A 20,691-nucleotide genomic window follows, 5' to 3' on the forward strand; every position below is an offset into this window, starting at 1 on the left:
ATTTCCACAGGCGTGTGTTGCAGGCACAACGATCATCATTGCACACAGGCATGCAGCAAGCACTCTTGCATTCCACAGCTTTGTAATTTCATGCATGGCGTCCACTTTATTGTTCTCATAGGGGACAGAAGAAGGAAGAGATGGCTTACTCCTTAGATTAAAAAAAAGTCTCAAACACAGACCTATCTTTCTACAATCAGTACAAATGCACAAAACGAATAAGATGTCCAATAATTATCATATGATGTAAATTATATAGAACTACAGAATTTTAGAGGCTTAATTTGTCTTCTGTCCAATATATATTATTATTCACAGCAAAAGTCTTGTTCCTTAGTTAACGTATCTATGTGCATGGAATACCCAGGGGGACATTAATTTCCAATGTTTAAATAGGTGAGGGGCCTGACCAAAACAGACCATGCATGATTCTGGTTTAAATCACTTTTTTTTTAATTAATAGGAGATTTATTGATGCAAGAACAGAGGCATCCTTGCCGAACTTAGTAGGAGATGCTAAATTTTCTGTCCAGTTTTCCTTCCTGGATAAGTCTTTCCTTTCTGTCCCTGTCTGTTTTGATAACATAATACCAGAAGATGAGAGGCCCTTAACCTGCCACTGCTCCTAAAAGTGAGTTCTTGGGAGTGGGTCTGAAATTAGGATAAACATTTGCTGATCTTGCAAAGGTCCAACAAATCAAGGCAGGATCCTTGATGTGCGTTTGGCGTTTGGGGTCATTGTACTGAAGCAGATACTCCCGTTTAAGCCGGGCCCTTATGCTCATGCGCTCGACCTGCGCCTTTCGAGTCTCTGGAGACACGTCATACTCGGCAGGGTCGAGGGTACTGGGGAGAGTGGCCAGGGGCGCAGGCTTATACTTGGAAAATGACATCTTGGCTCCCCTAAATCACTTTTATTGTTCTTATATTCCAAATATGATTATTTGCCAGGATATACACTGGGTCACCAATTTTCTTCAGTGGGCACGGCTAGCTATTTGTATTCCATTAAGAAAGACATTTTAAATAGTTGTAGTTTGCATTTCTAAGATATTGGCATGGAGGCATAGAACATAGGTTAGGGGATCCAGCTATGAGTATGATCATGTGAGTGAGGATGTCGAACATTTGTCTTCTCATAGGAGGAACTACAGAAGCAAACACAGAGAAAGGAAGGGTTCTGGGCTACAGTGGATCTTAAAAACAGCATTTAGGAGCTGGTCATGGTGGCATTTGCCTTTAGCATAGCACTTGGAAGGCAGGCAGAGGCAGAGGCAGAGGAGGCAGAGGCAGAGGCAGAGGCAGAGGCAGAGGCAGAGGCAGAGGCAGAGGCAGAGGCAGAGGCAGAGGCAGAGGCAGAGGCAGAGGCAGAGGCAGAGGCAGAGGCAGAGGCAGAGGCAGAGGCAGAGGCAGAGGCAGAGGCAGAGGCAGAGGCAGAGGCAGAGGCAGAGGCAGAGGCAGAGGCAGAGGCAGAGGCAGAGGCAGAGGCAGAGGCAGAGGCAGAGGCAGAGGCAGAGGCAGAGGCAGAGGCAGAGGCAGAGGCAGAGGCAGAGGCAGAGGCAGAGGCAGAGGCAGAGGCAGAGGCAGAGGCAGAGGCAGAGGCAGAGGCAGAGGCAGGAGAATTTGAATCCAGGCTCAGCTTAAAGTCTACATTCTTTAACTTATATTTACATGTTTACATCTTCTGCACATGTATTTATGCAAGCTCAAAAGACAGATTCATCAACAAACGTATATGGTAACTTAACTCTAAAGCTCATCTCAAAGTGCAGAGAACAGAATTATATGGGGTGAGGGGGCTTGGAGGTGATTCAACTGGTTAAAACCTGCTGTGTAAATTATAGGATTGTATAGGAGCTGACATCTCCAGAGACACCTCCAGCACCTATGTACTTGTTGGGTGTGGGTGACAGCTGCCTGAGAGAGGGAGAGAGAGAGAGAGAGAGAGAGAGAGAGAGAGAGAGAGAGAGAGAGAGAACAGACAGACAGACCCTGGGACAAGCTGGCTCTTCAGACTAGCTGAATCAGCCAGCTCTGTAACCAAGTGAGAGGCCCTGCCTCAGTATATCAGTAGAGAACAACAGGGGTAGGGGAGGGGGAGGTAGTCCACATCAACCTTGGGTCTTCACATTCATGTATGTATTCATACATGCCTGTATACTTGCATGCACACACGATTGAACATGCATGCCTACCACACACACATGCAAAAACACAGATGATGCAAACAGTCTTTAAAAGTACCAATGGGATTTTACAAAAGAGATTATGTGGGGCTAAAGAGATGGCTCAGTGGTTAAGAGGACTGACTGCTCTTCCAGAGGTCCTGAGTTCAATTCCCAGCAACCACATGGTGGCTCACAACCATCTGTAATGGGATCAGATGCCCTCTTCTGGTGTGTCTGAAGACAGCTACAGTGTACTTATATATAATAAATGAATAAATCTTTTTAAAAAAGAGAGAGATTATGTGCTGATAATTAATTGAACTACTCTCCACTCCTATTCAAATGCTGATCTTCCAATGTCCTTGTTACTGCACATAAGAAGCACTGTGCAGTAGTGACAAGTCACACACACACACACACACACACACACACACACACACACACAATTAATGTAATGTACCAGGGTAGGGGATACCCAGGGTAGTCCCCACTCAGAGGAGAAGGGGATAGGGGATGGGGGAAGAATTGTGGGAAGGAGTGACCAAGATGGGGCAGTGAGCAGGATGTAAAGTGAATAAGTTAAATGTGTGTGTGTGTGTGTGTGTGTGTGTGTGTGTGTAAACTCTCACAGTACTAAAATACCAAAAACTGTACATATTTAACCTTGATATTTTCAAAATTAATGTGATGGAGTGAGGGACGGAGGGAGATGGGACAAGCGCCCGAAATTCAGGACATGGGGCAGCAGGTGTCTCCACATCCTCACCACAGAGGCTTCACCCTCTGGTCAAATGCAGAACGTAGTGCCCTCTGCATCCAGCCAGGCGAGGAAGCCCTGCTGCCTTCAGAGAGACTGATTTTTACTGAGTCTTCCAAGGCTCGCCAAGGCTCCCTTTGGGAAACTGGGTGTCCCCTCCGATGGGTGCTGAACAGAGAATCCTGTCCTGGATGAAATGCATTGATGCTAGGCTTGACCTTGGTCTGAGGGGACAACCACTTTCAGGACACTGTGTCTGTGCGCTTCTAGGACCCAAGATGAGAAAACCTACAACAAGGAATAGGCTCCGTATGCTGGGTAAATGCAAGTGCCAAGGTCCAAGGACTTTGGGATCTGGGATGGTGAGGGTGGTTACAAGGCTGGTGTGTGGGATCCAGGGAATCAAGGAAGAAGGCCCCTTGAGCAAACCTCAAATGCCTCAGAGGCCGTCCATCAGGGCAGGTAAGTAAATGACTAAACAAGACCTGGTCAGTCGGTTGCTTGCCGTCATGGCTCTAGGCCCTAGAAAGCTAGTTCTTGTATGATTTGTGAGAAGCTAGAAATTCAGTTCTTTTCTTTCGCTGTGTGAACTCTACTGTTTTTAAATATTTGCTACGGAGATAAACTTTTGAGGCAAGTGTGAGTGTTGAAAATAATAATTCGTAGGGCTGCATCGATACAAACTGGCAAGCCTTGCCGTAGGCCAATTGCTGGGGAGTCCGGTGGGGCAGATGGTCTTAGTATGTGGTCAAGAGACTGAATTCGTGTCAGAGAATTATGTCGGCAGTGGTTCCCTGATTGCTTCTCTGCCCCCTTTTTATAATCTTCTTAGGCAACTTCATCTACAGCAGGAAACACTGACAATTCCCTCTACGAGGTGTGAGGAAGAGAGACGGGAGGGGGGGACAACAGAGAGAAATAGGGGCAAGAAAGGCTATTAAGTGTTTTCTCTTGTGCAGAATGTGGACTTAAAGATATGCATTATATGCATATATATCATATATTATTTTAGTGTACATTATATTACATATGTATGCATACATATGTGGCAAGAGAAAGGAGACCATTTAAATGAAGAAAAGAGAGGAGGAGGAGGGGATGAAGGAAGGTAGCGAGGTTGGCAGATAGAAGCAAGGTGCAAGATGTGCTCTATGAAGATAATTATAACAAAACCTCTTATTCGTATTTCGTAACTAAACACATGGTTAAAAGCAGTAATCCCTTCTACTTATGGTTCTCCAACTTTAATGAGCAAATGAATCACCAGGGGAAGGTTACTAAGCTCGCCCCGAAGAGCGTCTGATTCACTGGTGGAACCCTGGGGTGTTGACACCCCACTTTAGTTTACTGTAACACAGATGGTGTGGAGACGGCACTGTGAGAAACAGTGACTCACTCCATTACTAACGCTGGTTTGCCTGGGTTTCAGCCCCAGTTTCTCTCCAGAGCCAGAGAGCCGCGTGTGCAGCTGCTTCTTGGAAATTACCATTGCCGCTGGTATCTTTAACTCGATACTGACTTCATCCAAATCCATTGTGTTCTTTCAAAGCTGGCATCTGATGTGCACCGGTTAGATTTTTTTTTCCTTCAAGTCCACAAGCTGGAGACACCTGGAAAGAGAGAGCCTCAGCTGAGAAACTGCCTCCATTGGCTGGGCCTGTGACCCAAGCCTGTGAGATATTTTCTTGAGTGATGTCAAGTGCACCCCCAGCCCCATCTCTGGCGAGGTGATTCTGAGGCGTAGAAGAAAACAAGCTGAAGATGGCGAGGAGAACACACCAGCAATCCTGCCGTGCTCCTCATGGCCTCTGCTCCAGCTGCTGCCTCCAGGCTCCTGCTTGACTACTGGCCTCGGCTTCCGTCAGAGGTGGCCTGCGATCTCAGACATGGACTGTGATGCAGATGTGCAAACGGACAAAACCCTTTCCTCCCCAAGTTGCTTTTAGTCAGGGTTTTTATCTCAGCAATAGAAAGGAAATAGGGGGAAATATATATTGAGCAAAGGGTATCATGGCATGATGGCCTCAACCTCCATGAATGCAAGGGTAAACTTGAACTCCTGATTTCTTTGCCTCTGCCTCTCACGTAAGTACTGGGATTATATAGACACGGACCTCCACACTGAGTTGACTTAGGTCTGGAGAGCAAACCCAAGGACTCACATATTCTAGGAAAGCATTTTACCAGCAGGACTGCATCCCTGCCCCCTATAGTCTTTAAGCCATTGGGATATACCATTGGTTTATGCTTAATTTCCCAAGCATAAATCTACCCTGGAAATTTGGTGGGTGTGGCCTGGGCTTCAGACTCCATGGAGTGTGTGGCAGGCATCAGCCTACTGAGTCCTTCTTTAGCTCTCCAAGGTTTGCATGACTGTTCAGCTATTGCACCTTGGCATGCTAAGGGAACCCTGCTCTTCTGGGACAAGGGATAGCAACAACTGTTTTCCTTATTAAGGCTCACGCTGGGCCAGACTCTCTGTTGTGCATGTATTAGTTCAATCTTTTCTTGAATCTGTTGGTCTTTCTATTCAGTTTTTGGCAGCTCAGTATCCTCTGAGTGTTGGAGTGGCAGAGCCTAACATTCAACATCTTGTCATTCATAGCCTCAACCACCTCCACAATATAGGAAAAAATCTATCACGGTGCAGTGCTGAAGTAAATGAGATTTGGGCAATATCATGTAAGTAATAAAACACACAGATTGTATTTATCGTTTATCAAATGGCTTCTCACGTGAATTTTTATCCTATTGTCATAAATGATCTGGCACTGTGCACGGGAGCATGACATTGGGATAGGGGACGAAATGCCCATTTATGAATATTAATATAGCCTATTAAACAGGGTGCCCCCAGAGCCACGCATACCCAGAAACTCAGAATGTGATGCCTGTAGTCTCAAGATTTTCCAATCCTACTTTTAGTATGGGTTCTTAAATGCTTTAACCTCCCTTGTAGCCCACCACCCACCACAGGTAGTGGGAAAGAAAGGTTATAGGATATGGGGGGAAGTGTCCCTGTTTAGAAATGGTTCTTTGGAGCAAATCCCACCTGCGTTGTCTGGAAATCAGCAGTTCAGCTCACAGGTCAGCAGTGGCAACTCGATCCACTCGCAAACACTTGACGGCTATTCCAGCAGCCCAGTTCAGTGGTACTGGGATAGCAAACACCAATCAGCAGTGGTAGCATGATCTAGTAGAAACAGCCAGGCTTCAGGCAAACCACCAGGAGTCAGCATGAGTGATTAAGACCAGCCTGGACACCAGGAGAAGTTCTCCGCTATACCTCTCTCAATGAAGCAAGGATCAGTGAAGATCAGTGAAGACGTGAGACCAAGAAGCATAGCAAAGCCAGCCATGCAAGTCTGCTTCCATCACTGTCCATTGAGTCCTATTTATACTCCCTCCAAACGTCACGCACATCCTCCACAGGTCTTGCCTCAGCACCCTAGTCTGTCTTAGCATGACAATTGGCTTGAGGTCACAGAAGTGACAAGAAGCCACCAGAATACCACCAGAAGCTTTTTGTCGTGTTTCTCTCTATGGAGTCACAATAAGCAGAGCTCATCTACACAAGGTAAGGCGAACCAATACATGCATGTCCTTAGCAAAGAATCTTTCATCACGGGTCCTTTCACGCGCTTGCTTTAGCAAAACATCCTTTCACCTGTGTCTGCTTCAGGAAAACACCCCTTCGCATGCTAGTCCCAGCAAAACACCATCGGACACAACTGACTTTGCATTTGGAAATAAGGCTCTGCCAATGTGGAGACAGTCATGTGCCACAGAATAACCTCTCAGTCAGCACAGGCAATGGCAGCCCCACGAAACAATCTCCTCTGTTGACATCCTAGTCATTTGTGTTTGTGTAAACGGCACACTCCAAGGTAGTCACACTATGAAGCTATTGTCTAAGTTCAACTGAACACTATGGTTTGAGGTCTTGGTGAGATGCGAAGCCAAAATGAGCAGGGTCAGATCATGAACAGGGTAGGGAAGGAATTATTACAGGCAGCTGGCAAGGAGAGCCGGGGCTAGGGGTGCATATTTTCAAGGTAATTCCATCCTAGGGGATGTGCAGACATTTTTGCTAAATGCATTTCAGACACAGGTTGTCCAGTTCCTAAGCATGTATAGTTAAGGAGTGCACGTTTTTACATATCCATTTTAAAGCTATAAGAACAAGATTCCAGACACATTGAGGGCAGAGTCGGGGACAAAGCACAGATTTAGAGGATTAAAGTTATGAACAAGAAAGTTTCTGTGCATGCTCAGCTTACAAGACAGTTTTTTTCTATTTTATTGGGTTTTTACATCTCTATCTCTCTTCCAACCCTTATCTGTCCTAATCCTTTCCACACCCCCAGCACTAGGTGGGAAAGGAAGAAGTTTAGAGGGGAAACAGGGTGTAGACCTCTTTAACCTAGTTCCTGCTGATTAAGGGCATTGGGTTCCCTGGGGGGTGCAAATCTAATCATCATCAAAACATCCAGCAATCCAGCAAACCAGCAATCCAGCAAACCAGCAAACCAGCAAACCAGCAAATGCAGCAGCAGAGGAACAGCCACCTCCATAGGACCTTTAGGAACTCTCATTTATCATTTATTCCCTTTATTATAGTTATGTGCAGTTGGCAAAGATCACGCCCCTGCTAGTGCACGAGGCAAATCATAGTCACCTGCTGTGAAGCAGACCCATATCCCACACTTGGGGATTAAAACAAGAACATATTCACACAACACAACTGGGTTTCTAAAGAAACCAAAACTCTCATTACACATGCTAGTGTTAGCTGTAAGTAAAGAAAAGGACCCTTTGAAAGTGCATTAAATAGAAATTTGCCTCTGAAGATTCTTGCCATGCTTAGTGGGTAAAATGAGGATGTCTTTTTCCCGAATTGTCTAAGATGTACAGTTATATCAAGCATATAAGTAAGGTCTTAAGGTGAAATCACAGTGCGCTAAATTCAATGGCTGCTATCTTTCTAGAAGGAAAACGATAGCGATTTGGACACAGAGACACAGGAGAGAGCCCAACATGAAGGAAGATCTATATGAAGCCTCTACAAGCCAAGGAGAACCATCTACCATGAGAAATTGGAAACAAGCAAGAGAGGATTCTCTTCTAGATCCTCCCCGGCAGAAGAATGCTCCCCATTAACTCCTGTTTGGTCAGTAAGTGGCTGGGGCTTATGACTGGGCAGAGAGGATAGGAAGATGGGACTTACAATCAAATGAGGGGTCTTGAGAGAGACCAAGAGAAGAGAAAGAAAAACAAGAGATAAGACTAACATCAGATGGGATGGACCAGAAGCACATGGCCAAGGGAAGTTGACCCTGAGGACAGGCTGATGGAGCAGAAGCAGCCAGGGAGACATCAGATTGGCAAGTGGTGGGCATATATGTGAGTTTTTTTAACAGCTAAAGGTATTAGCATCACTCAGAATCTGCCTCGCATAATACCTACAGCTTGTTAATAAATTGCAGTGTCTCTGTGTTGTTTACTCGAGAACCGTACATGCAAAAATGGGATATATATATATATATATATATATATATATGCATAGCAACCCCCAGAAAACAATTATTTCAATGGAAATTTTGTGGTTATTTGTCACAGTATCCTAGAAGAATAACTAAGTAAGAATAGATGATATTAGTTAATGGGTTAAGGAACTAAGAATGACATATTAGTTAGCAGGTTAAAGACGTTATGTGGGTTGTAATACAAACTTACCTAAGATACTTTGAAATTAAGTATCATAACTAACTATGCATGCATGCTCACCATGAACTTGTGCTTAGTACCACTTGAAAACCATCCTTTTGAGAGGCAGCATCTTACTATGCCATTCAGACAGACCTGGAGCTCATGGCAACGCTTCTGCCTCCCCAATGCTGAGATGATTGGAACAATGAGTGATTGGGATAGCCCTTCAACGACTTTCTAAGATACTGAAGAACGGGCCAGCCAGGTGTTTGGGCTTGTAGCTTTAATGGAGAAGGGATCCCAGTGAATTCTAAGAACTGTGAAAAGACGTCAGATGAGCCTCTTCACTGGAATGCTAGGAGGTGTTGCTGCCCCAAGAAAGGGGGCAGAGAGATGGACTCTTCTGGCCATGGGAAGAGGGTGAGGGTTTTGTACTTCATGGCTACAGGAGAGAGGACCATGATTTTCAAATACACACACAAGTAATTTTCACTTCTTTTAAATTCATGGTGCTTTTAAAGAAACGGACGTTTGAAATTAGGATGGGTGAGAGGAATCCTGGGATTCCAGACACTGCCTTTGAAATACCAGAGGAAATTTTAGAGTGTCCTAGTTTGCTTTTCATTGCTATGGTAAACACCATGACCAGATGCAACTTTCAGAGGAAAGCCTTTGTTTCAGCGTATGTCTTGCTGTCTATCTTGAAGGAAGTCAGGACAGGGACTCAAGGCAGAAACCTGGAGGCAGGAGCGCAAGCGGAGGCCATGGAGGGAGGCTTGCTCTCATGGCTTGCTCAGCTTGCTTTCTTACCGGAACAAGGAGCCCCTGCCCAGGGATGACATCACTGAGTCCTATATTCTGCCAATCAAGAAAAGACCACACAGACTAGCCTGCAGGCCAATCTGACAGAGTCATTTTCTCAGTTGAGGGTCTCCTTCCCAGACACCTCTAGCTTGTGTCAAGTTGCTAACAACAACAACAAAACAAAACACAAATTATGATCAAATTTCCATTCTTGCCTATGTAGCAGTAAAGAACGCAAGTGTTTTATATTCAGAGTATAGAATTACCACCGCTCAGACTGACCTATTAGGAATTAAAGGCAGTTTTAATTGGAATCCATAATCACAGGTTCAAGTGTCCTTGATTGATTGTGTTGATAGAAAGTATAGATGTTTACAGTTATGGTTTCCTCTTGATTTAAAGGGGGGCAGTGTTTTAATTAGGGTTTTGTTTCTGTGAAGAGACATCGTGACCACAACAAACAACTCTTGTAAAGAAAAACATTTAATTGCGGGTGACTTACAGTTTAGAGGTTCAGTCTATTATCGTCAGGGTGGGAAGAATGGAAGCTCACAGGCAGACATGGTGCTAGAGAGGTAGCTAAGAGTTCTACATCCGGATTTGCAGGCATCAAGGAAGAGAATGTGAAACACTAGGCCTGGCTGAGCATCTGAAACCTCAGTGCCCACCCCCAGTGACACACTTCCTCCAACAAGGCCACACCTACTCCAACAAGGCCACACCCACTCCAACAAAGCCACACCCACTCCAACAAGGCCACACCCACTCCAACAAGGCCACACCCACTCCAACAAGTCCACACCAACTCAAAGGCCACACCTACTCCAACAAGGCCACACCCACTCCAACGAGGCCACACCCACTCCAACGAGGCCACACCCACTCCAACGAGGCCACACCCACTCCAACAAGGCCACACCTACATCAACAAGACCTAGAGTGTCCTAATAGTGGCCCTCCCTATGAGCCTATGGGGGCCATTTTCATTCAAAGACCACAGGATACTTAACACAATCAAAATTTCTACCAATCACTGAAAGACACATGGACCCTGCCTTTTTCTTAAAAGCAAGCAAAGCACCAGTAAATTGTATTCTTTAGGTAGAAGGACATGAAAGGTAGATGGGAAAATACGATTTATAAGCTCATGTCTGAGTTTTAGGCTCACAAATATGGCCTTTCATAGAGATTTTCCCTTAAGACATATTTTTTGTTAATTTTATCATTTGACAATTCCTTAATGTGTCTATGCATTCTGGTCACTCTTCTCTCCTCTCTCTCATTTTCTCTTGTCTCTGTCAGCCTCTCCTGCTGGTCACAAGTCCTTTCCCATTTCTAGGACTTCTGTGTTTTGTGATTCATTTAGTTTGTCCGGGGAAATTTGTGTGACTCATGGGTTGGAACTCTCCACTGGAGCCTGGTGGGCTCATCAATAGATATACAAGGAAGGCAATGACCTCCCTTCTCCCAGAATCTATCAGCAAATAATTCAGCAAGGAGGGGTAGGACCTTGGGAGCCCTCTCCCATCTACACTAGTGCCATTTTATGAAGACCTAGTGTGGGCATTTACAGCTGCTTTGAGTTCATAATTACAGTGGTTCTGTCTTGCCTAAGAGATGATATTTCCCAGCTCTTCTTCTGGTTCATACTTTTTTTCTGGGATATATTTTCTCTTTCTCTTTCTTTATCTCTCTCTCTCTGTCTCTCTGTCTTTGTCTCTCTCTCTCTCTCTCTCTCTCTCTCTCTCTCTCCCCCTTGCCCTCCATTGCTCTCTCTCTCTTGCCTCTCTCTCTCTCTCTCTCTCTCTGTCTCTCACATTCTTACACATGCTCCCACACTCTCACAACACACTCCCTCCCACATCCACATTCACACACACATCTGCACATACCACACACACACACACACACACACACACACACACACAATTTTAAAGTGGTGTGTTATCGGATTGGCGGACACAATTGAAGCCTGGGTCGTTGAACAATGGCCATCTGAATACTGGACAAGCTGAGAACCTGGTTGTTTGAAGCCCCAGGACAAATGATGTAGCCCTCGTACAGGGCTGATGACACAGGAAGTCCCTGGAGAGTGTGGGTGTGGGAGGCGGAGCTTCCTCTCATGGTTTACTCAGGTTGCTTTCTAGGGCTGGAGGCTGATGCCATGGGTAACTGCAGCAGCAACAACAGACGTTCTTGCTCAGGAAGAGTGAAGCTGTTATATACCGGCTGTCTTCCTCCTTTGACTTGTCTGCCCAGCCTATTGGATAATGGCACCCACATTTGAGTTCTCCCTTTGCTACTGCCCCATACGCAGTATCCTCACAAGCTTACTAATCTGGTATCTGGTATCCTCACAAACTTACTAATACGTGTTCTCTCCTGGGCCGCTCTCAATCCTGTAGGTTTTCAATCAGACTTTACCATCATGCTAATGAAACGACGTCCATACTTACCCCCAACTCTGCCTTCAACTGTGGCCAACTCACTAAACTCATGTAAAATGCATGGTGCTGTTCAGCCTGGAATTTGGTTGGCGGGATGGGTCATCTGAAGCACCGCCATCTTGGATTCTCTTGTAAACTCTGAACCATATTGCCTTTGCAACCAAGTGATGACCAACGCTGCTCTGAGGGACTACTGTGTCGTCTCCTTGGCTGTGATACTTAGTCTTTACCGGCTGGGTGCTCTCTCCAGCCCTTTTCTCTTTAACAGTCACCACTTATATTGAATTAATAGCTTTGACACCGAGGAAAGTCTTGACAAGTAGGAAGACTGGCATTCATTGAGCACCTACTATATACCCAAGGCTAAAGGTATTTTATGTACGTGAGGTCGTGTAGAGCTCCTGACACGTCTATGAGGTAGATAGTGGGACAGAATCAGAGTAAATAGGGAGGACAGTAGCCTCTGTTCTCAGTAGGATTTGTCCTTCAATAGGCCTTCTAATCCCTGTCAGGTTGGAACATATCAGCATTTCAGTGTCGAAGAAAGACAAAACCAGGGGATTCCTACTGAAGCAATTTGCCTCAGGCTATTGCTAGCAAGTGGCAGCATTAGAATTCACGTAGACATTCTGCCTTCCAGGTCGTACTGTGAAACCCACACGTTCCCTGATAGGTGGAGAGGGGGTATGGAGGGCTGCAATATGGGCTGTTGTGAGATCTTGAGTGAACTGCTGGGCTCTGCAAGAACGGGAAACCTGGGGGGGCAACTGTGCCCCATGCATTCATTGAACCTGGTACACGATATGTGTTGAGCTTTTATCTCTGTAAGTCACCTACTAGTACCCAAGCGGAAGCTTTGCCAGGTCCCAGAATAAGGCTTACCAGGAGCATCTAGGTGGCCACTCAGGTCAAGCCCATTAGCTTCTGGGAGGAGGTAAAGACAAGACACTCGTACTAAAGAAGTTTCAGGCCTTCTCCTTGATGCAGCTGACTGGAGAATGGAAGCCCAGACATCCAAGCTTATTCCTTAAGTTACTACTAAACAGGGAATGGTCTAAAAGTAAAAAAGCTCCACACATCTGGGGCCAGACAAAGCCATATTTTCAAGTTCGGTCTTACCCAATAGTCTTTGAAGTGGGAAACACCTCATACAGAATGCACGTGAAAATAACCGTCTAATAACTGTGTGGGGGAAAGAATCCTAATTATAATAATAAAAGTACAGCAGAATCCGAGAATTCATCTTCGAAATTAATCTCTAACTCACTGAACGGTTCCTGGAATTCACTGGGTGCTGAGGGGGGCAGTGGTAGGATTTTGTCTCTGCTCTCAAGCAGCTAAAAGCCTGGTGGTGATGGAGTTAAAATAAACTAGGGGGAAAAAAAAGTAAAAACCAAATATCAGTGAAATGCACACAATGCTGACATAGGACACACTCAAGGAAATGTGTAGAAGTACTGTGAAGGAGCCTTGCTAAGCCACAGTTTCCAGAAAATAAACTATGACCACTGTCAATTGCAAAAAATGTGAAGCCAGCAGTTGGGATTGCAGAGTCCCTAGGACTTGCTCTCCATGGCCCTTCAAATCTGCAGATTATCTCAGCTGTCTCTCCTTCCTAAAACTCCTGAATCCTCAGTCCAGCCAGGAAAAGGGCTGCCCTTGCCTTCCTAAATTTGCTACTGTTGGCACCCAAAAATGATCTCCATTTCCATTTCGCTGTGCAGAATGTGATCATTCCCATTAGCACGAGCTGTCAGTCTGCAGAAGCTAGCTATCAGCATGCTGGATATAGCAACGTTTAACACATTAAAGCCGCCAGCAAGCTGAGGGAGCAGTTGCTATTAGTAGAGTAAGCAGCAGACATACATGACGGAAAGAGAGGGGTTCCTCAGAGCAGGTCAAAGGTACCTCCTGACTCATGCTGAAGAGAACTGTGTAACTGCACCAATGACGAGAGTCAGAGATGTGCTTATGTGTACGTGCATGCATGGCTGTATGGGGACTTACATATTTGTATAATGTTTACATTAGTGTATATTTGTACGTGTGTTTGTATTTTTGTGTGTATGTATGCATGTATGTACACACACTATTCCTGTACAGGTAACCATCTATATATGCATATATACAGACACAAATTCACGTACCAATCTATACATGCACACATATTTACTTATATATACATATGTGTGCATCTATATATACATACACACATATATGTACATGCATATGTGAATATATATACATGCATACAGATAACTATATATGTATATATATACACACATTCATGTACCAATCTAGCTATATGTGCACACATATTTACATATATATGTGTGCAACTCTATATACATACACACATGTGTATATATGCATATGTGAATATATACATATACACACAAATATATGCATATATACATATAAATTTACATATACATAGACACACAAAGACACACACACACATATATATGCATATATACATATACATACAGACACAGACACATTATCTATCTATCTATCTATCTATCTATCTATCTATCTATCTATCTATCTATCTATCTATCTATCTATCTATCTATCTATAGAGAGAGAGAGAGAGCGAGCACGTCCCTCTGCCCACCCCCACCCCCACCCTTCATACAGCACACCGCAGCAGGCAGGGATGCTGTGTGACCAAGGTCCCCTTAGAAAGTTAGCCGTCCCCGCTACTGGCGACGCGCAGGTTCCCCGCAGGATGCAGCTAATGCGGCTCCAGCAGGCCGTGGCCGGGCGGCGCTCTCCCTAGGCCGCCGCAGCGCTCCTGCCCAGCCGTGCCCTGCGGTGCCCTGCCCTGCCCCGCCCGGTTCCGTCCGGTCCCGTCTGGCTCCGCAGAGGCGCGGCGGGCGGGCGGGCGGGGCGGCATGTGCCCGGCGCGGTCCGGGGCCGACTCTGCGGCGCGGCGGGAGCGGCGAGGGCGGCCGGCGTAGGCGGCGGCGTGGGCCGCGGTATTTATAGCCGGGTGACAGCAGCGCGCCGCGGCCCGTGTCGCCGCTCGTCCTGCGTCCGTCGCGGTGGCTGAGCCGCGCGCCCTCCGGTGAGTACGTGGCCCGCAGCCCTCGGCCCGCAGCCCCGGGCGCGCAGGCAGGCCGGAACCCCGCATGCCGGCAGCCCCGCGGGCCGGGGACGCGGGAGCCGGGCGGGGACAGAGCCACCCGGGGTTCCGGGGGACCGGCCGCGGGCAGCCCGAACTTTCCCGCTCCACCGATTCCGGGGCGCAGGGACCCAAGCCCCCGGCTGCCTGGGAAAGGAACAGGTTGCACTTCCTCCGCGTCCTTCCAGGAAGGAAAGGGGAAGGCCTGTGTGTTTGCGAACTCCATCGTGACTGAATTAAAAACTAGTTTTCCATTTCTATTTTGAAAAATGCCACAGGCCCGCGGGTGTGTTTGACCTGTGGGAGAACATCTAGGCTTCTATGATTCATTCTACTCTCCGTGGAACATTGGTGTGTGTATAATTGTGTGTGTGTGTGTGTGTGTGTGTGTGTGTGTGTGTGTTACCTTGATATTAGTGTATGGACATTAAGAAAAAAGTGTGTTGAAGTATGTAAAATATGAGGTGCCCCCACCCGAATCTGAGACGCTTTTTTGGTTTGATTTGTGTTCTTTAGCAAGTTCTAATTTACTGAATGTAGTGGTAAAATCTATGTAAAAACTCTTTCTGTTGTATCTATCATCCATCTATCTATCTATCTATCTATCTATCTATCTATCTATCTATCTATCTATCTATCTATCTATTTATCTACCTACCTACCTACCTATCTATCTATCTACCTACCTATCCGTATATAGTACCTTTTCTATTCCCTCAACCTCTGTAGTTTAAGAGCAATGGGGGATTTTGACTCAGCTGTTCGCCACCACCCTCCCATTCTTCCAAAAAGTAGTACCCATCAGTCCTACTTAATTTGCTTGAAACTGCCAGCCACTTAAAAGGTAACCCCAGGCTTCAATGAACTTTAAGCCTAGTTGTCTTGGAGTAAGACAGTGACAAGCAAATGGCCCAAAGAGCAGTCCCTGCCTTCTGAAAGGGTCCAATGGTCACATCTCTCCACTTTATAACCTGATAGGACAGACCCATCCCCATCTGCCATTACAATGGGAAACTGTCTTTCTGGAAGACCTTCAGACCAACTTCACCCTTGGCTTCTGGGTTAAGAAAAACTTGCTTTGATCGATGTCCCAAGGACTGCAGGATTAAAAAAAAAACCACCAGAGGAAAATTACTAAACTTTGATTTTTCCAATGTGAGGAGAAAGGATGTGATTTACGAATGTGATCCCGCAAATTAGTTGGGTACCGCAGATAGAGCATCCCCGTTCCTATCCAGAGGCACTTAGGTGGTTACATTGATTGCTTTAGAAAGCTGTGCTTCATTTAAAAGGCTGTGTGGTCTTTGGACTGGACTGAGAGCAAGGGCCCCAGTTGTACTTCGGTGGTTGGTGTTTGCGTTAGAAAACCTGCCCTGAGTGCTGGGTTATACAAAGTGCTCTGCTCTTCCTGTAGCTGCCCTTTGCTTGTTTGGTTTTGAAGTGAAAGGGAGAGAACCCAGAACCTTGGCAGTCAAGGGTTGCCTCCACCTGCAGACCTTCTCATACGTGTCCACGTACCTATCATCCTTACCTAGGTCTGGTCCAGGAAATATATATGGGGTTGGCTTATCCACCTTTTATTCTGTCTCTCCTTTGATGGGGTTGGATACTTCAGTACTACAACCTCTCTCTGGAAAGGAATCCTTGTTTTCTCCCAACACTGGCCTCTTACCCCTCGATCATGTCTGTGTGTTCCTCTGCTCACCGACAGGAAATGCGGAGTGATTAGTAAGGTCTGGGTCTTCCCATCCTTCATAGATGGGGATGTAATAATAACTGGGCTACTTTGCTAACCGGGGTGCAAGCATCCGGGCTGCATAGAAGCGGCCATACTTGTCTGTGTCATCATGTTGGCATCAACATGACCTTGGGCAGATTGTGCCTTGTTGAATTTCTATGTCCTTACTAGATGGCTGGTGTAAGGACTAATTGAGATAATATGTAGCGGGGGGGGGGAAGTGTTTTCCAAGGCCAACACATAAATCACTTATTAAAAAAAAGGTCAATACCAACTGCGTTTTTCTATATTCCCTGAAGTTTGCTTACCTCAGGAAATACGTTTTCCAACTCAGAAAATGACACTTTTATTTAGATCTCTGCCTGAACCATCCATCCCTCCACACATGCAGTCCACTGGTAAACCTCACTGATTCTTCTTTTTATATGTTTCTAGAAGCAGAGCTTTGTAAACTGCCTAGACCTCAACCTGTCTCCCCCCACCTATCTCTCACTGGGCATCTGCCTTCCTCATGAGCTTCTCTGCTTCTTCCCCTTGCCCTCCTGTAGAGTGTTTGGAGCAGCAGGCACTGTGGCCCTGCTGATACCAGGGGATAGTGTTATGATCCTGCTTCACTCTGCCTGAGCCTACTTCCAGGCCTCTTTCTTACTCCCCATGCAGTCTTCTCAGATGCCCTGCACACTAGGTCTGGTCCCCAGTCTCCGAGGCCTTCAATGCTTCCTGTCACCTTTCTGTGCTTTACTTTTCTCTTTTAGTTTAAGAAAGTATTATATTTTTAAGGGTTTAACATTTGTCCCTTACAAGAAAAGCATCAGAGGTCCTGAAACAGGGCCCTTATCAGTAACCTTATCAGTAACTCTATCTGGAATTGGAACTTTGTATGTTTCTGTCAGCCAAGGTTACTTTGTTAACCATCTGTCATGCACTTATTCACCATTCATCTATCCATCCATCTACCCATTCACTATCCATCTACCCACTAATCCATCTATCCATCCATCCATCTACCTCCCCACCCAACCATCCATCCATTCACCCCACCATCCATTCATTCACCCAACCATCCATTCATTCACCCATCCATCCATCCATCTATCCATTCATCCATCCATCCATCCATCCACCCATCCACCCATCCATCCATCTACTCCCTCATCTGTCCATCTACCCATCCATCCACCAACTATCCATCCAACTATCTATCCATTCACCCATCCATCCATCTACCCATCCATCCATCCATCATCCATCCATCCATTCATCCATCCATCTATCCACCCACCCATCCACCCAATCATCCATCCATTCACCCATCCATCTATCTATCCATCTGTCTACCCATTTATCCATCAACCCACCCATCCAGACATCCAGACATCCATCCATCTACCCATCCATCTGTCCATCTACCCATCCATTCATCCATCCATCCATCCATCCATCCATCTACCACCATCCACCCATCTATCATTCACCAGTATCCATCCATCTATTCATGTACCGTCATCCGTCCACCCATCCATCTTTAAATGCTTATTTACTACTGACCATATGCAGGTAACGTCAGCACATGGGTGTCTGAGATTAGTAGATGTTGGACAAATGACAGATGGACAAATTCTGGAATTACAGTCAGACTTCACCATTTCTCTGCAGATGGTGTCAGTCTTCTCTTCGGAAGGCTTTGATCTCATATTCCCTACCCAGGGGCTATACAACAGCATTTTCTTTACAAACTCCTTTGATCTGGAGGTCCTTTCTCTTCTTTGGAATGCTGGGTTTTGGTGAAATATGTGGCATTTTAGTTATGTGGGATACTTCCACATCTCTTCAGAGTTGGAGCTATTATAGAAGCTGATTAATGATCAATTTTACCCTGTACTCACCAATATTCTGGTTACAACTTCTGTGTAAAGCCAAAGGCTTCCAAGGCATTAATGGTGGCATTACCCCCACTGTCATTACTGATGAGAGAACTAAAGGGTGTGGAGTTTCGTCTTCTGAGTGTCAGACTGAACAACATCAGTGGTGCATTCTGAAGATACCATCAGATCAACTCAGCTATTTATGCTGATGTTCTGAAACAAGGGACAAGAATGAACAATCTCCGTGGCCCTTCATTCCTTCTGATCACGTTACCAGCAGTCACACTGCTTAGGAACAGTAGACTCATTGTCCTAGAAGCATGGGGAATCCTTTAGAAAGCTTCTTAACCTGCACACAAAGGGCAAAGTTTTGTGCAGAGAAAACACAGTGTAAAGCATGGGTGCTGTGTGGTCCACATTTATCCTACCTTTGAGTGAGCTTCTCTGTTTTGTGGAAGGTACTAGACCCTCAGTTCCAGCATCAGTATTTGTGAAATGGAAAAATAAGAGTGTTTTCCTTACTGGGCAGCTGTTCAGTTTATTAGCAATGATTGCAAGGCTCAACAGTATAGAGTTTCGTGTACAGTGAGTACTCGGTAAATGTTAGCCCACTGCTAATGCAGTGTAGAGCCCCGTGCTGATGGTGAGGACCAGGCATGAGGTCAGTATTGCTAGGGCCATTCCAGCATTGAAAGCTTAGGCTTGGTTGCCTGCCTTTTCTCTTCTCTTTAGCAGATGTTCACTGTCACATGACTCTGTCTTTTTGAGCCTTCTTGGACAAAGAGAGCTCTTCTATTTCTGAGTGTTCTACTACGTTTCTTCAGTTCACATCTATTGATTGCCCACTATTTGCTCAGCACTAAGCTATGCCCAGGAAGGAAATAGCCCCTTATGATCTCACTAAGGAGGATCAAGGGAAAAAGATAAACATGTAAGTGGATGATTTCACTAGGAACTGCTCAAGGGTAAGAATAAAGGCATCCCCACATACAGTTGTAGGATTAGAATTAAAAACAAACTAAACCAAAATATCTGCAAACCGTGTGCCTCATAGCATCGTCTATTGGAAAACCTCAATCCTAGATTCCTAACAACAGGGTCAGCATGAACCTGTGGTCCATGGAGATGCAGATTGTGAATGGCAGAGGAAGAAATATTTCTGGCATTCTGGATCTTATCAGGGTATCTAGAGAACTAGAAAGCTGGGCCACGAGGACTAGACAAACTTCTGACATCTTGGTGTCTAAAGCCACAGAAGAGGGAGGAGCAAAGACACCCAAGTAACTGTGGGAATGCTTGAGAGCTGGGAAATACCATTTTAACTTCTGGACACAAGAAAAACAGTAAATCTATACTAATGTTTCTCATACAAAGATGAAATGATCAACATCAGTGTCCCAGTTTTTTTCTGCTAGGATCGAAGTCACTAGACTGTTAGAAAAAAAAAAAAACAAGTGAATTTGAAAGATGACAGAGATAGCTTATTGTAGGACCAGCCTCCAGCACTGATCAAAGAGAAAGGTCATTCAAGACCTGGGCATTACATTTTTGACTTTTTAAAAAATTTGTTGGGTCTGTGAGTTAATGGGGAGCAAGTGCTTGGAGTTTCCATGTCCTTATCTGTAACACGATAGCGGCAGGGACATTCATAGCATTGCTTGGAATTAGCTGAGATCATGCACTGGTTTAGGGTTCCTCTGCTCAGCATTGTATGTCGTTCTGTCTCCCAAAATAGTGTAACAGCAGCTGTCTCCAAAAGTTTCTGAATGCGCTCAATTTGACGCTGGCCTGTGGACAGTATATTGCCCACAAAGCAAGATTCTGAAGTTAAAAAAGAAAATAAAAAAAGCCCAGAGCAATGCAAGTCAGTATTTCGTTTCTAAAAAGGAGTTGAGGGTTTGTGCTTCTCCTCTGGGTTCTCAGCCCCCAACCCATGCACCTGCGGGGAGAGAGGAGGTAGTGGTGGCAACCTCATCAGAGCCATCACCGGTTAAGTGAGGCGCGTAGTCACCCAGAAGAGAGACTTAGGTGACAACTGCGTCTCTGTGTTGCTAGGCATGCAGGGGAGTCTATTAA

The 20,691-nt window shown here is 45.6% G+C and overlaps 1 protein-coding gene and 1 pseudogene across 1 annotated transcript in view; one reads left to right on the forward strand and one right to left on the reverse strand.

Annotated features, from left to right (window-relative positions):
• Window positions 456–903, reverse strand: Ndufb4-ps1 (NADH:ubiquinone oxidoreductase subunit B4, pseudogene 1; annotated as a pseudogene).
• Tmem117 (transmembrane protein 117) overlaps window positions 14,838–20,691 on the forward strand; it is a 462,083-nt gene continuing 456,229 nt past the window's right edge. The window contains exon 1 of the mRNA NM_001271239.1: window positions 14,838–14,955. The gene's annotated coding sequence lies outside the window, so the exon portion shown is untranslated. The remainder of the gene's footprint in view (window positions 14,956–20,691) is intronic.

This window comes from Rattus norvegicus, chromosome 7, assembly GCF_036323735.1.
Source record: "Rattus norvegicus strain BN/NHsdMcwi chromosome 7, GRCr8, whole genome shotgun sequence".
In the NCBI taxonomy this organism is placed as follows: Eukaryota; Metazoa; Chordata; class Mammalia; order Rodentia; family Muridae; genus Rattus; species Rattus norvegicus.